Genomic DNA, 14,559 nt, shown 5'->3' on the forward strand with positions numbered 1-14,559 from the left:
GGATGGGGAAAACACGTTTCTGACCACACAGTGTGCTGGGGTCATAGACTAACTGAAACTGATGTCCCGGGAATCAAGGCCACTGATAGGCTGAACGAGATGTGGTGATAAGTATTTTTGCGTGACATTAACCAATAAGACACTAACAAAAGTGGGGGTCCTCTGAATGGGAGACTAAGCTGCCCGACTAGAACTAACCAGAAGGGATGGCTAGAATCAGCTGACTGAAGCTGGCCGTTTTAACAGTAACAAAAGGCCACAACCTTATGACTCAGGCCCTCATCAGAAAACGTAGGAAAGGTGTGGTCCAAGCACGGACTGGAGGAGGTGACCGAGCCGGAAGACAATCGGAGCGTCAGACTAGAGCTAGGGATAAGGCGCTTAGAGATGTCCCGAAATAGCTGGACCGCGGCACCCAAAGAGAAGTCAGACTTGGGGGTAAAAGGTCGCACCACGGAGGGTGAGACGCGTAAGGAACCAGGGGCGAGTCGGTCTGAGCCTAGATACGATCGGGACCAGAAGGGCAGAGGAGTCGCCTCCACTTACGCTACGCCGTACATACCAAAGGAACAATGGATAAAGATGACCCCCAAAGAACGAAGGACTCATCAGGAGAGAAACAGGCGTGGACTAGGAAAGAGGCCTGGGCCTCAGGTGGACGGTGTTGGAGAATGCAGAGTGGGAAGGTGACTGGCTGATAACTTACCTGAATGGAGAGAAGTACATTGTTGACACCGGAGCCGAAATGTCCATGACCAAAAGACGCTTGAAGCCCGTAGGCCAGTTGTACATACTCCTCACGGACGGGTCTAAGAAGTTCGTTCCTGTAGGAAAGGCGGACGGCATACTTTGGATGTTGGGAAAGAGCAATTTAATAGCACTAAGAAACTTGGATAGGTGCAACAAGGTGCCACCAGGCACAGAAGTGAGATGGTACAAGGAACTGGATCTAGAAGACGAAATTCAAAAGAAGGTGTAAGAGAGTGAACTCTCAGCACGGGAAAAGGGAATTGGAAGCCATACTTTTTGGCTAAGTTAAAAAACGACTGTGGAAGGTTGGGGAGAGAAAATGAGCATGAAATTCCATTGTACAACAAGCTGTCAGAGAAGGCATGTGTGTGGACAGAGGCTGATGAGTTAAGGATAAGGGAGATTATCGAACATTACATTTACATTTACGTCATTTAGCAGACGCTCTTATCCAGAGCGACTTACAAATTGGTGCATTCACCTTATAGCCAGTGGGATAACCACTTTACAATATGTTTTTTTCTTTCTTTGGGGTGGGGTAAGGGGGGGTAGAAGGATTACTTTATCCTATCCCAGGTATTCCTTAAAGAGGTGGGGTTTCAAGTGTCTCCGGAAGTAGATACAAGGCTCTCGAACCTGGGGACCAAGACAAAGATCTGGAAGTATGGATCCATGTGGAAGGAATGGGTTCAGAAACTAGGGTTGGTAAATAAAGGAGGGCTAATAGCACTCTGATCTTGGAGCCTAGGGTCGGTGGAGCAGAAATATGTTTACCAGAGCAGGAATTGGCAGTACTGGCTCACTAATGAAAGAGGATAATAGAGGTGGTGGGAGGTATGCCGATCATAGTACACACTCAGAGCAAGGTGCATAGGGTTGAAGAAAGAAACGGTGGAGGGCACCAGGGCCACAAACGTGCGTTGGGGTTGATGGGAGAATATCCTGTTGGACCCACAGTTGCAGTTTGTGTATGGTGATGGACCGAAGAAACAGGCTAAGAAGGTGGAAGAGCCTGAGATAGAGCGGGAACTGTATACTGATGGCTCCCATAAGGGGAATGATATAGGGGCCTACTGGACTTACATATTAAAACACAGTAAGGGGAATGATATATGGGCCTATTGAAACACCAGGGAAAAACAGTGATGCAAAGGTGAGGAACCACCGTTTCTCAGCCCAGGCGGGCAAGGTAGGAGCAATACTGGAGGCCCTACTGGAGGCCGAAAAAGCGTAGGATAAAGTGATTACGCTTGATAACGGATAGTGATTACTGTGCAAGGACACTGAAGGAGGATCTGAGGATTTGGGGAAAAAATGGTTATGAGGGTGCTGAGGGTAAAGAAGTGGCCCACAGCGGTGTCATGGGTGAAAATAGCAGAACTCATTAAAAAAACGGAGATTGAGGTTGCTCACCAAAAAAGTCACACCACCGAAGGGAAGTATTGGGAAGGTAATAGAGAGGTTGACATGTTGGCCCACATGAGAGGTGTAATTGTTTTTGGGGGACAGAGTTGGGAAAAGGGGGACAAAGGAATAAATGTCCCGGATAACTGTATTGAAAAGTTGGTTACCGGGGTGCACACGGAGATTGAGCATGCCGGTATAAAAGGAACTCGGAAACAACGGGTAAAGCTGGTGTACAGGGTTACCCGCACTGTAGTGGCCCGGGTTTTTGAGGAAGTGTAATCTCTGCAATATGTACAATGCAGGGAGGGTAGTGAAAAGACAAGCGGGTCAGACCATTAAATCAAAGGTACCTTGGGGTTCGGTATGCATGGATATTGCAGGTCCATTGCCGGTGAAGGGCTGCAAAAGGGAACAATATGTGTACTGGTGGATTCCTGTTGTGGGTACATGGTGACACAGGCTATCTGTAGAGCCTCTGGGTACGTGGTGACACAGGCTATCTGTAGAGCCTCTGGGTACGTGGTGGCATCGGCTATCTGTAGAGCCACGGGTCTGGAGGCCGTAAAAACCCTGGATCAGGCAGCAGCCTTGGTATCCCCCGGGAGCTCAGAACCGACAATGGCAGCCATTTTCGGAACAAGAAACGTAGATGACTGGTGTGAGGAATACGTGGTGCAGAAGGTTTTTTCTCCCCCCTACGTCCTGGTAGAATGGACGATAGGGATGGTAGAGGGGTTGGGTTAAATGTGGAAGACAGATTTTAGTTGAATGCATTCAGTTGTACAACTGACTAGGTATCCTCCTTTCCCTTAAAGGCTTGGATTGCTAAAAATTGCAATTATAAGGTTTGGAGTGAGCAGCTGCTGAAGATGGGAGCAGAGCTCAATGACAGGGAGCAGGATAACAGAGGCACTCCAGCTAGGGAACTCAACTCTCGCCCGTTCCAGTCTCTTCGAGACTGGAAGGAGGGGGTGTGTGGAGGATGATAGTTCTGAACCGGTGTGCTCTCTGTTTGTAGGGCAGGAGGTCTGGGTGAAGACTCAAGGACATGGGCCAGCAGAAGGACCAATAAGGAAACGGTATCAGCACCAGGATCAGGTGATAGAAGTCTTGGAATCAAATACCGTTAGGTGTAACAAATCTGGGATACAGTGTGTAAACTAGCTGAAACCAGTTCCAAGATAGCAAAAATCGCGTTAGAATCCAAAAGGCCGTATGACGGCAAAAGCTGTAGCACTACCTCCTTTGGCCGGGGTGGCCAATGTACAGGGAATCGTAGTGTTTAGACGAGGATATACCCAAGCATGGATCGGTAGGGGATTGGGGCTTCTTAATGGGTCTAAGGATGGCTTGATATCCAAGGAAAATTTGGTTATCAAGTGGGGTCCTTTGGCTGTACCCTTCCCAAGGTATAGGAAGGACCCGGGAATGAGAGGCCTCCAGTCGTGCCTGGTGTGGAGCGCGATGTGGCCTATGGGTTAGATGGGGTCTCACGTGGTCCAGTAAAAGTGATGGATCATATATTCTGTCACTACTGCCATCTTCAGTCTCTCCCACAACTTAGGATGTACAACCAGTGGGTTGGGCGGGGTGGCACCAAGGAGCCAGAGAGAGGTCCCCAGGATTGCTTGTCAGTGGGACGGGGCCCAATTGGGGCGGTGTGAGGAGTGCAGCGATCTGAAGAGGGAAGGCCGGGGTGGCTGATGGTTACCAGGTCAGGAAATTTAGTAGACTCCTTTTGAGCACTGGAAGGGTCTTGAGGGAGATTCAATGGAAGGTGTACCCTAGCGGGCCAGGGAATGTCAGAGCGGAATGCTCGGACCCCCGCGCCAAGGGAGGGGACAACTCAACACGGGTCACCCAATTGACTGACTGGATAGAGGCCATTGATGGCTGCTGGCCAGTGGTGAGGAATGTGTTTAAAGTTAAATCAGGTCGCCTTGGGATGGGAAAGGCCTGAGACCCAGTTCAGGGTCTATCGGCCGGAGGGGGCCTGGGAGGAGTTTAATCAGCTTCCCGCGGTTAATCAGGATATGGACAAAGGTTGGACGGGCCTATGGAAGCTATATCATTGGAACAAGTTGATAAAGGAAATGATGACGGATTTCTGAATATCGTGCGAGGAAACGGGAATTCAGATACCTAATGAAAAGGGGGGAAAATAGTAGTAGGCTGCGCTACATTCTGACCAGATTGGATGGCTGGGGAAGTAGGTAAGTTCAAATCAGGTGTTGCAGAGGAGACAATTAGACAGAGTGTGCTGCAGGTCCCTTGGGGTCAGGCAGACCGAGCGCCTGTCCACTGGCAGGGAAGGAGCCTGTGCAGCTGGGGGGGTGAAACTTAGGACGGTCTATGTGCCGCTAACGGGTCAAATCAAATCAAAATGTATTTGTCACATACACGTGTTTAACAGATGTTATTGCGGATGTAGCGAAATGGTTGTGTTTCTAGCTCCAACAGTGCAGTATATCTAACAAGTAATATCTAACAATTTCACAACATATACCCAATACACACCAATCTAAGTAAAGCAATGGAATTAAGAATATATAAATAAATATATGGACGATATATGCAAGATATGTAAACATTATTAAAGTGACTAGTGTTCCATTTATTAAAGTGGCCAGTGATTTCTAATCTATGTATATAGAAATCAGCCTCTAACGTGCTAGTGAAGGCTATTTAACAGTCTGATGGCCTTGAGATAGAAGCTGTTTTTCAGTCTCTCTGTTCCAGCTATGATGCACCTGTACTGACCTCGCCTTCTGGATGAAAGCTGGGTGAACAGGAAGTGGCTCTGATGATCTCTTTCGACAGACGTAAGAGTCAGGAGTTGGAACTGACCTGGTAAGAAAGGACGCCCAGAACCAGAACGAGCCAGAACCTAGGAAGGGTAAGAATGGGGACAAAGGGAGGAAAAAGGAGATGGAGCCTTACCACCATCTGGGCCCGCAGGAAAGCCAAGCAGGAAGCAGTGTAAACGAGGGTACGAAATTAGCATGTTGTTTGGGGCTCTGCTCATGGTGGGTCTCTACGTCCTTGGGTCATCTGGCTGGGAACGCTCACACGTTAGGGAATAAGGCCAACTAGGCGGTATAACGGAACAGCATATAATCCAGTGTTTGAAACCTACATGCTACCAATGATCTGTGGATGGGTGCATGGTCGGGGCCCCAGAGATGGTAGTCATTTATTCAGGCACTGGAATGTAAGCTAAAAGTGGAATGGGTTCAACGAAGCAATGGGTAGGGAGTTGAACAATACGGCTGACAACTGTACACAAGGGCTGGATAATTGGGCCACTGATGGCAACTTGAATGATAAGACTGGCTTTCGAGTTTTGGACGTGAACTGGGACCGTAGGTACTTGTACCTGGCCACGTTGTCATGGTCCGAACTAGAGGACAGATCTATGCAGGTGAACTGGATTAGAGAAATGGGATCACATCCTTGGCAGTATGCTGATTGGTGCATTAACAACCCTAAGGGAGATCCAGACACACCATTCTGGGAAAGGGGATGCGTGGAAACAGGGGGAGGCTGAATGCATTGTAAGCATATATTGGGATGGCCGGTTCTGGGGAGAACTGAATTTGACATGCCATGGGTCAAGGGTGGCAAGCACAGCTGTAAGATCTGAAGGTGACCTGAGGCAGGTTAATAAAGACCTTGGGCTCTATAAATACAATGAACAGTGTGTTACGAAGATACTGGACATGGACACGGGGGGGTGTTGGGTCAGGTAGTGGTTCATGCATGAAATGGCCCAGCCGCAGTATAACCGAGGTGGGGGTAGATAGGGAGATTAATGAAACATTGGGTGTGGAAGAGGCCAGTTACACTGTACATATTAGGTGTAAACGACCCCCCGGAGAAGTGGGAAAAGGTACAGGTAGAAATGTGGGTACAGCACCAGCCCACCCCTGGGGATTTGGTAGGGGTTGAATTGAACTTACTTCACGGCACTGGATAAGTGTGTGAGTGAGGCGATGGCTGAGGCCGAGATGGCAAGGACTACACCTTGGATGGAGATAGGAATCCTTGGGGAACCCCTAGGTCAGGGTTCTTCAATTCCGGTCCTGGAGGGCCGAAACACCTCTGTTTTTCATCCTCTCCTTCTAATCAGGGGCTAATTCAGACCTGGGACACCAGGTGAGTGCAATTAACTACCAGGTAGAAATAAAAACAGAAGTGTTTCGGCCCTCCAGGACCGGAATTGAAGAACCCTGCCCTAGGTGCTCTATACGCCAGGGGGGAGCCTGGGTGGAGGGCTATTGGAGGTATAATTCCACAGGGCTATGAGGATCGAGCACGGTGAAAAGCGCACAGAAATTGTACACCCAGGTGTTTACCATTGATGACGCCCGGGTTTGGTGGGGTCTGCAAACTAGGGAAGTGCTGAACTATGTGAAACCATGCCTGAATAAACTGGATTGGAGGAATAATTACTGGACTAGCTATCAGTATTTGGCCACGGTTTATTCAGCAGGGGATACACAGGAAATACCCGAGCCCTGACGCAAGCCCTGAAGCAAGCTTCAAGAAAATTGGAGATGAAATGGCGCTCCACCAAACTGGAAGTCTTCCTACTAGCTTGGAAAGAAAGTACAGTGCAATATCGAAGAGCCCTCACTGCTGCTCGATCATCCTATTTTTCCAACCTAATTGAGGAGAATAAGAAAAATCCAAAATGTATATTTGATACTGTCGCAAAGCTAACTAAAAAGCAGCATTCCCCAAGAGAGGATGCCTTCCACTTCAGCAGTGATGAATTCATGAACTTCTTCGACGAAAAGATCATGATCATTGGAAAGCAAATTACGGACTCCTCTTTGAATCTGCGTATTTCTCCAAAGCTCAGCTGTCCTGAGTCTGCACAAAACTGCCAGGACCTAGGATCAATGGAGACATCCTATATCTCTTGACACATTCATGAAAATAGTAATGGCCTCTAAACCTTCAAGCTGAATACTGGGCCCTATTCCAACTAAACTACTGAAAGAGCTACTTCCTGTGCTTGGCCCTCCTATGTTGAACATAATAAATGGCTCCCTATCCACTGGATGTGTACCAAACTCACTAAAAGTGGCAGTAATAAAGCCTCTCTTGAAAAAGCCAAACCTAGAATCTCCCATTCCTCTCAACATTTTTAGAAAAAGCTGTTGTGCAGCAACTCACTGCCTTCCTGAAGACAAATAATGTATACGAAACGCTTCAGTCTGGTTTTAGACCCCATCATAGCACTGAGACTGCACTCGTGAATTACCTTTTAATGGCATCAGACCAAGGCTCTGTATCTGTCCTCGTGCTCTTAGACCTTAGTGCTGCTTTTGACACCATCGATCACCACATTCTTTTGGAAAGATTGGAAACCTTAATTGGTCTACACGGACAAGTTCTTGCCTGGTTTAGATCTTATCTGTCGGAAAGATATCAGTTCGTCTCTGTGGATGGTTTGTCCTCTGACAAATCAATTGTACGTTTTGGTGTTCCTCAAGGTTCCGTTTTAGGACCACTATTGTTTTCACTATATATTTTACCTCTTGGTGATGTCATTCAGAAACACAATGTTAACTTTCATTGCTATGCGGACGACACACAGCTATACATTTTGATGAAACATGGTGAAGCCCCAAAATTCTCTACCCTGGAAGCCTGTGTTTCAGACATAATGAAGTGGACAAAACAGAGATGCTAGTTCTAGGTCCCAAGAAACAAAGAGATATTCTGTTGGATCTGACAATTAATCTTGATGGTTATACAGTTGTCTAAAAAAAAACTGTGAAGGACCTCAGCGTTACTCTGGACCCTGAACTCTCTTTTGACGAACATATCAAGAATATTTCAAGGACAGCTTTTTTCCATCTTTGTAACATTGCAAAAATCAGAAACTTTTTGTCAAAAAATGATGCAGAAAAGCTAATCCATGCTTTTGTCACTTCTAGATTAGACTAGTGCAATGTTCTACTCTCCGGCTACCCGGATAAAGCACTAAATAAACTTCAGTTAGTGATAAACACGGCTGCTAGAATCTTGACTAGAACCAAAAAATGGTATCATATTACTCCAGTTCTAGCCTCTCTATACTGGCTTCCTGTTAAGGCTAGGGCTAATTTCAAGGTTTTACTGCTAACCTACAAAGCATTACATGGACTTGCTCCTACCTATCTCTCCGATTTGGTCCTGCCGTACATACCTACACAATTTTATGGAATGGTCTGCCTATCCATGTGAGAGACGCAGACTCGGTCTCGACCTTTAAGTCTTTACTGAAGACTCATCTCTTCAGTAGGTCCTATGATTGAGTGTAGTCTGACCCAGGGGTGCGAAGGTGAATGGAAAGGCACTGGAGCGGCAAACCGCCCTTGCTGTCTCTGCCTGGCCGGTTCTCGTCTCTCCATCGGGATTCTCTGCCTCTGACCCTATTATGGGGGCTGAGTCACTGGCTTACTGGTGCTTTCCATGCCGTCCCTAGGAGGGGTGCATCACTTGAGTGGGTTGAGTCACTGATGTGATCTTCCTGTCCGGGTTTGTTGCCCCCTCGGGCTCGTGCAGTGGAGGAGATCTTTGTGGCCTATACTCAGCCTTGTCTCAGGGTAGTAGGTTGGTGGTCGGTTCACATCCCTGTTAAAGGCAGAGAATGGGATGTAAGCCAAGTGTTGAGGGTGAGGGCTGCACTTGAGAGAACGGGAACCAAGGAGCAAGATGGATAACAACCTCACCAACAACACTGAAGGCAACTTTACTGAAAACGAGGCAAACCTGAATGGGTCCTGGGGGAGGGGAATAGACTACACCTTACATACACTGGTATGGTTGAGAGACTGTGTACTGGGCTCATGGAAGGAAGGTTGGGTAATTAGAGTGATTATTTTGCTAGTAGGAACACATCAAACAGGCAGGGCGGATCTGGTTGAGAGGGTCATGGAGGTACCCACGTGGTTGGTTTGTGGCCTACCCACTGGAGAGAAACCAATAGAACCGGGCAAGGCTAGGTACTGCAAATGGAGAGTATTGATGGTGTGGCCAAGCCATGGATGTAGGTGTGGAGATCTATGACATCCCGAGGCCTCTGTTATGGGTGATAGAAGCCCTGATAGGAGTTTACTTAGGACCGTATCTAGTGGTGTGTGTGTGAACATGGGAAACAGGAAAGCGCGCCAACAAGATAGGACCAAAGCGGCATGCAAGGATGGGAAAGTGCTGCGGAGCTTAAGTGTGTATTTGTGAAGACCCAGAGAACTGGGCCGCATGTAAAATGTTGGGGTGGCTGCTGTTGTTGGGGGGTGTTCACCGCATTAGACTGGATTATACTTTAAAAGGAACGATCTGGCTCGTAATGTATGGTATCCTCTTTACAGAATGGGAAAGCCACTTGGGGTCCCTCGATGCCCTTGCCGTGTCACAAGTGTAAACGAGTGACGAACAGGGAACAAGGAGGGGTGATTTAGAGGGGCTTGTATAGCAATCTGCAGCACATGTCACCAGGCGGGTAAAGGAAGGGACCCTGCAGGGTCAGAACTTAGGGCCATGGAGTGTGTTACAGGGGGACTTCGGACGACCTGCGAGCAGGGAGGATGAGCAACGTGTTATATCCTGGTGGGTGGCAGGATATCGAATATGGTCAGGTCCCGATACACCTAACCTGAACGTTACGCTGGTGGGAAGAACCTGGTACATGGGTCAGCCGGCGCAAGAATGAGTGGAGGCGCCCTCGGGGATATAAGGGTATACTACAGGCTCGGCCGGTGAGGGGTCATAGGGCGCCTGTTGTATTACAAGGGGAACCTACGGAAAGGATGAGGGAACCGAGCTACTCAACCATAGGTGGAGTGGCGGCCGACGGGCTCAGGGGGAACCAGGGTCAGGCACCGGTGGAGGTAATAGTGGTGAGCTTTGTGGAATCGGTAGATCAGATGGGCCATGAGGATGACCGAGAGGTACCGGTGCCGAGTGAAACTCAAGCTACCTCCCCGGAGGTGAAACCCGTCTCCAGAGGGAAGGTATGGAGAGTATTACATTTAAATTTTAGTCATTAGAAACAGGGGACTCATATGTATTATGTGCTATCTGTTTAGAGAGACGAAATGGTTACAAGGTTGAGGTGTAACCATGAGTTCCATAGCGCATGTCTTCAGGAGTGGCTGCGCACCAGGGGCATGACAGGTAGGAGCGCGAGTGGTGGGGGATCAGTTTGTATTAGGTCTAGACGAGTGGTCCAGGGAGAATCCCGTAGTCCTGCTGAAAGCACCCTAGAACGAGCTAACCGTTCATTGCTAAGGTTGCTCGAGAGGTCCCGCCAGGGAGGAAGACTGGGAGAGAGGTTATACCTGCTGACTTCCTCATATGCGTTCTCCTGTTCTATTGGTTTTCTTTCAACTGTCTTTCATTGTCTAGCAGCCAAAGGCATTATCCCAGTCATATTAGCAACCCATGATAGCTGTTGCATCTTTAGATCTCCCCTCTTTCTACATTTCTAACGGATGTTTTCATCTTTCATTTTCATTCATTTTAGAATGTTTTTTCCCCCCACAAATTTCATTTTGGAGCATTGGTGCATAGGTCTACCTCCGTGTGCACATTGCTGCACCTAAAATGGGAAGAAATAATAGTTTATCAACATTTTAAGCTAAACGTTCTGATTCGTTCCATCAGCCTTATTAATCGATACAGCGTATACTTCCACTACACTACTTTAATACCAGAGGAGGCTGCTGAGGGGAGGACGGCTCATAATAACGGCTGGAACGGGGGAATGGAATGGCATCAAACACATGGAAACCACGTGTTTAATGTGTTTGATACCATTCCACATATAATGCTCGAGCCATTAACACGAGCCTGTCCTACCCAAAAAGAAATGTTTTGTCATACCCGTGGTATACGGTCTCATATAGTACGGCTTTCAGCCAATCAGCATTCAGGGCTCGAACCACCCAGTTTATAAATAGCCTTTTGACTGTAAGACGATAGACTTGCTATTTATTGTTGCATGTTTCCATTAAGCTCTAAACAGTGCTTGACTTGAACTAAAATAGGTACCGGTACTCATTAAGAGGGTGCCGGTACTGTTTATATTTAGGTGCAGGAACTGCAAAATACTTTTGAGCTAATATTTTTAAAGAGGTGTAAGAACAAATGCAGTAGAACATTTGAGGCGCCGGTAGTCAGGTCAGGTGAGCCAAGCACGGTCTCTTTTGCCCTCAGAACAGCCTCAATTTGTTGGGGCATGGACTCTACAAGGTGTCGAAAGCGTTCCACAGGGATGCTGGCCCATGTTGACTCCAATGCTTCCCACAGTTGTGTGAAGTTGGCTGGATGTCCTTTGGGTGGCGGACCATTCTTGATACACACGGGAAACTGTTGAGTGTCAAAAACCCAGCGGCGTTGCAACTCTTGACATACTCAAACCGGTGCGCCTGGCACCTACCATACCCCGTTCAAAGGCACTTACATCTTTTGTCTTGCCCATTCACCCTCTGACTGGCACACATACACAATCCATGTCTCAATTGTCTCAAAGCTTAAAATCCTTATTTAACCTGTCTCCTCCCCTTCATCAATCCACTGATTTAAGTGGATTTGAAGTGACATCAGTAAGGGATCATAGCTTTCACCCGGATTCACCTGTCATGGAAAGAGCAGGTGTTCTTAATGTTTTGTACACTCAATGTATATCTTTTAGATCTAAGTGCTTTAAGTGCTCTTGATCGATGACAGTCTTGCAGAAATCCTTACAGCATTGGAACACTGACTGTACATATATGCTTCTAGAACAACGGCAACATGAAACATTCTATCACTGCAACGTTCCACTCTGAAGAGACAGACAGCAGAGAAAGAGAGGGAGACAGAGAGAGACAGAATACTTTCCTACTGCTTTTTTAATTGAAAATACTTGTTAAATGACCTGTTTAATTAAAAGACTTGTTAAATGACCTGTTTATTTAAATGACTTGTTAAATTACCAGTTTATTTAAAAGGCTTGTTAAATGACCTGTTTATTGAAATGACTTGTTAAATGAACTGTTTATTGAAATGACTTGTTAATTACCTGTTTATTTAAATGACTTGTTAAATGACCTGTTTATTGAAATGACTTGTTAAATGACCTGTTTATTAAAATGGCTTGTTAAATGACCTGTTTATTTAAATGACTTGTTAAATGACCTGTTTATTGAAATGACTTGTTAATGACCTGTTTATTGAAATGGCTTGTTAAATGACCTGTTTATTGAAATGACTTGTTAAATGACCTGTTTATTGAAATGGCTTGTTAAATGACCTGTTTATTTAAATGACTTGTTAAATGACCTGTTTATTGAAATGACTTGTTAATGACCTGTTTATTGAAATGACTTGTTAAATGACCTGTTTATTGAAATGACTTGTTAAATGACCTGTTTATTGAAATGACTTGTTAATGACCTGTTTATTGAAATGGCTTGTTAATGACCTGTTTATTGAAATAACTTGTTAAATGACCTGTTTATTGAAATGACTTTTTAAATTACCTGTTTATTTAAATGAAAGAATGTGTCTACCCTAGTTTACAGTAGAATGTGTCTACCATAGTTTACAGTAGAATGTGTATAATTGTAAAACATCTTATCACTTACTGTGTAAAAAAATTAAATCTATGACAGAGATTTTAATGTCTCTGTTATTATTTTGTTATACAATTGTTATTATTTTATTTTTTTCTGACTAAGCCGCTCTGGATAACAGCATCTGCTAAAAGACCCAAAATGAAAAATGTAAATATTTTCCTAACAACAAAAGACAATAAAGAGAGAACTGGAGCTGTGCTCTGAGTTCAGTCAAGAGAAGCGTTTACTGACCATGCCAAAGAGTAGATTACAACATAACGAATACACATATATCAAAGTAAAACCCCCACATTCCCCCCAAACATATCACACAACGCCACAATGAAGACGGAGGTCGTGTCCTAAATAGTACCCTATTTCCCTATGTAGTGCACTACTTTTGACCAGGGCTCATAGGGCTCTGGTCAAAAGTAGTGCACTATGCTGGGTTTGATCAATCAGACCTGAAAAAGATCTTGATGTGAAAAGATCTGATGTGATTGGTCAAAAACACAAATAAGATCAGAATTGGGCTGCCTGTGTAAATGCAGCCTATGTAGGGAACAGGGTGCCATTTGGGGACGTACCCAGTGTGGCTCTAGCTAACGTCAACCCCAATCTCTTCTCTCATTCTCTAATATCTCTTTATTTTCTCTCATAAAAAAAAAAAACCCATCAGACAATCACAGTTAACAGAGCACAGTGACATCATGCCAAAGAAAAGCGCACCCATTGGATGATCTGGTCTGACAGCTCAAGCAGTTTTACCATCCTGTCAATCAATCAATGAACCAATCAGAACAAGGTCATCGCCTTCCCTAACGTCCAAGATGTGTTCTGCTCCATGTTCCTTTGTATCGGGAGTGATTTTGAGTTGTGGTTTAAATAAGTGATGATTTATATGTCAATTAAACAGAGTGCATGTTGTGCTCTAAGTCTAGCTAAATGTATGTCAATCTATCAGTCAATCTATCAGTTAATAACTCAAGTTTGATAAAGTTACTCGAGAGCTTTTTCCAAATGACACCAACCCAATCTTTTATCTGACATTCACAAATTCATAATTTATAGTGTTCCCTGGTCAATTCAAAAATAGCACATGTTTACCGCATCCTGTTCAAGCTATAGGGTAGACATAGCTCTCGTGTGTACGAGCGTGCGTGTGAGATACAGAGAGATTTGTGTACGAGCGTAGATGTGAGGTGTGTAAACTATGGGAAAGCAGGCTGTAATGGTGTTTTACAGTAACTGTTCTCCCCAACTGATTAGGGCACCATATACCCATTCTAACATAATCATCACATCACCCCCCCCCCCCCCCCCTCACACTACCAGACCACTTCCTCACTCGTGTGCATCTTGATCTGCCAGCCAGACAAAACACTGCATTCTTTCTTTTCCTCTTGTGTTTTCATCATTTCGTCACAATGTTTTTCGTTTTGTATGTAGTCAAATGCCCCCAGAAGAAACTGTTTTTTGGTTTGTGCGTTTGTTCCAAATCGTTGCCGCATACATCAACTCCTGTTTTCATCGCTCTGACGTTCTTTAGTTTCCTTTTTTTTCTCACTGTCTTGATCTCTTGTTTTTTTAATGACACTAAACCAGTCCTCCGTTCTCTCTCCTTCCATCTTTCCACTCGTCTACAGGCAGGCTTCCTCCTTTTTCTTCCGCACCTCTAATGCGTGTTTGTCCTGCCACACAGAAAAACAACAATAACAACAACAATATTTACATTCAGGAATCTATTAGCATGAATGATCTAGCACCAGATGTAAACAGATTAAACAACAACTTGAAAACATTTGTGCAT

General features: G+C 45.5%; 1 pseudogene across 1 annotated transcript in view; it reads left to right on the forward strand.

The window, feature by feature from the left end:
* Nucleotides 1-9,959: 9,959 nt before the first annotated feature.
* Nucleotides 9,960-14,559, forward strand: part of LOC311106744 (EMILIN-1-A-like) — a 42,955-nt pseudogene continuing 38,355 nt past the window's right edge. The window contains exons 1-2 of the transcript in view: nt 9,960-10,100; nt 10,239-10,326. The product of the transcript in view is annotated as an EMILIN-1-A-like (transcript). The remainder of the gene's footprint in view (nt 10,101-10,238; nt 10,327-14,559) is intronic.

The sequence above is a fragment of the Coregonus lavaretus genome (assembly GCF_964263955.1).
Source record: "Coregonus lavaretus genome assembly, chromosome: 31".
Lineage (NCBI taxonomy): Eukaryota > Metazoa > Chordata > Actinopteri > Salmoniformes > Salmonidae > Coregonus > Coregonus lavaretus.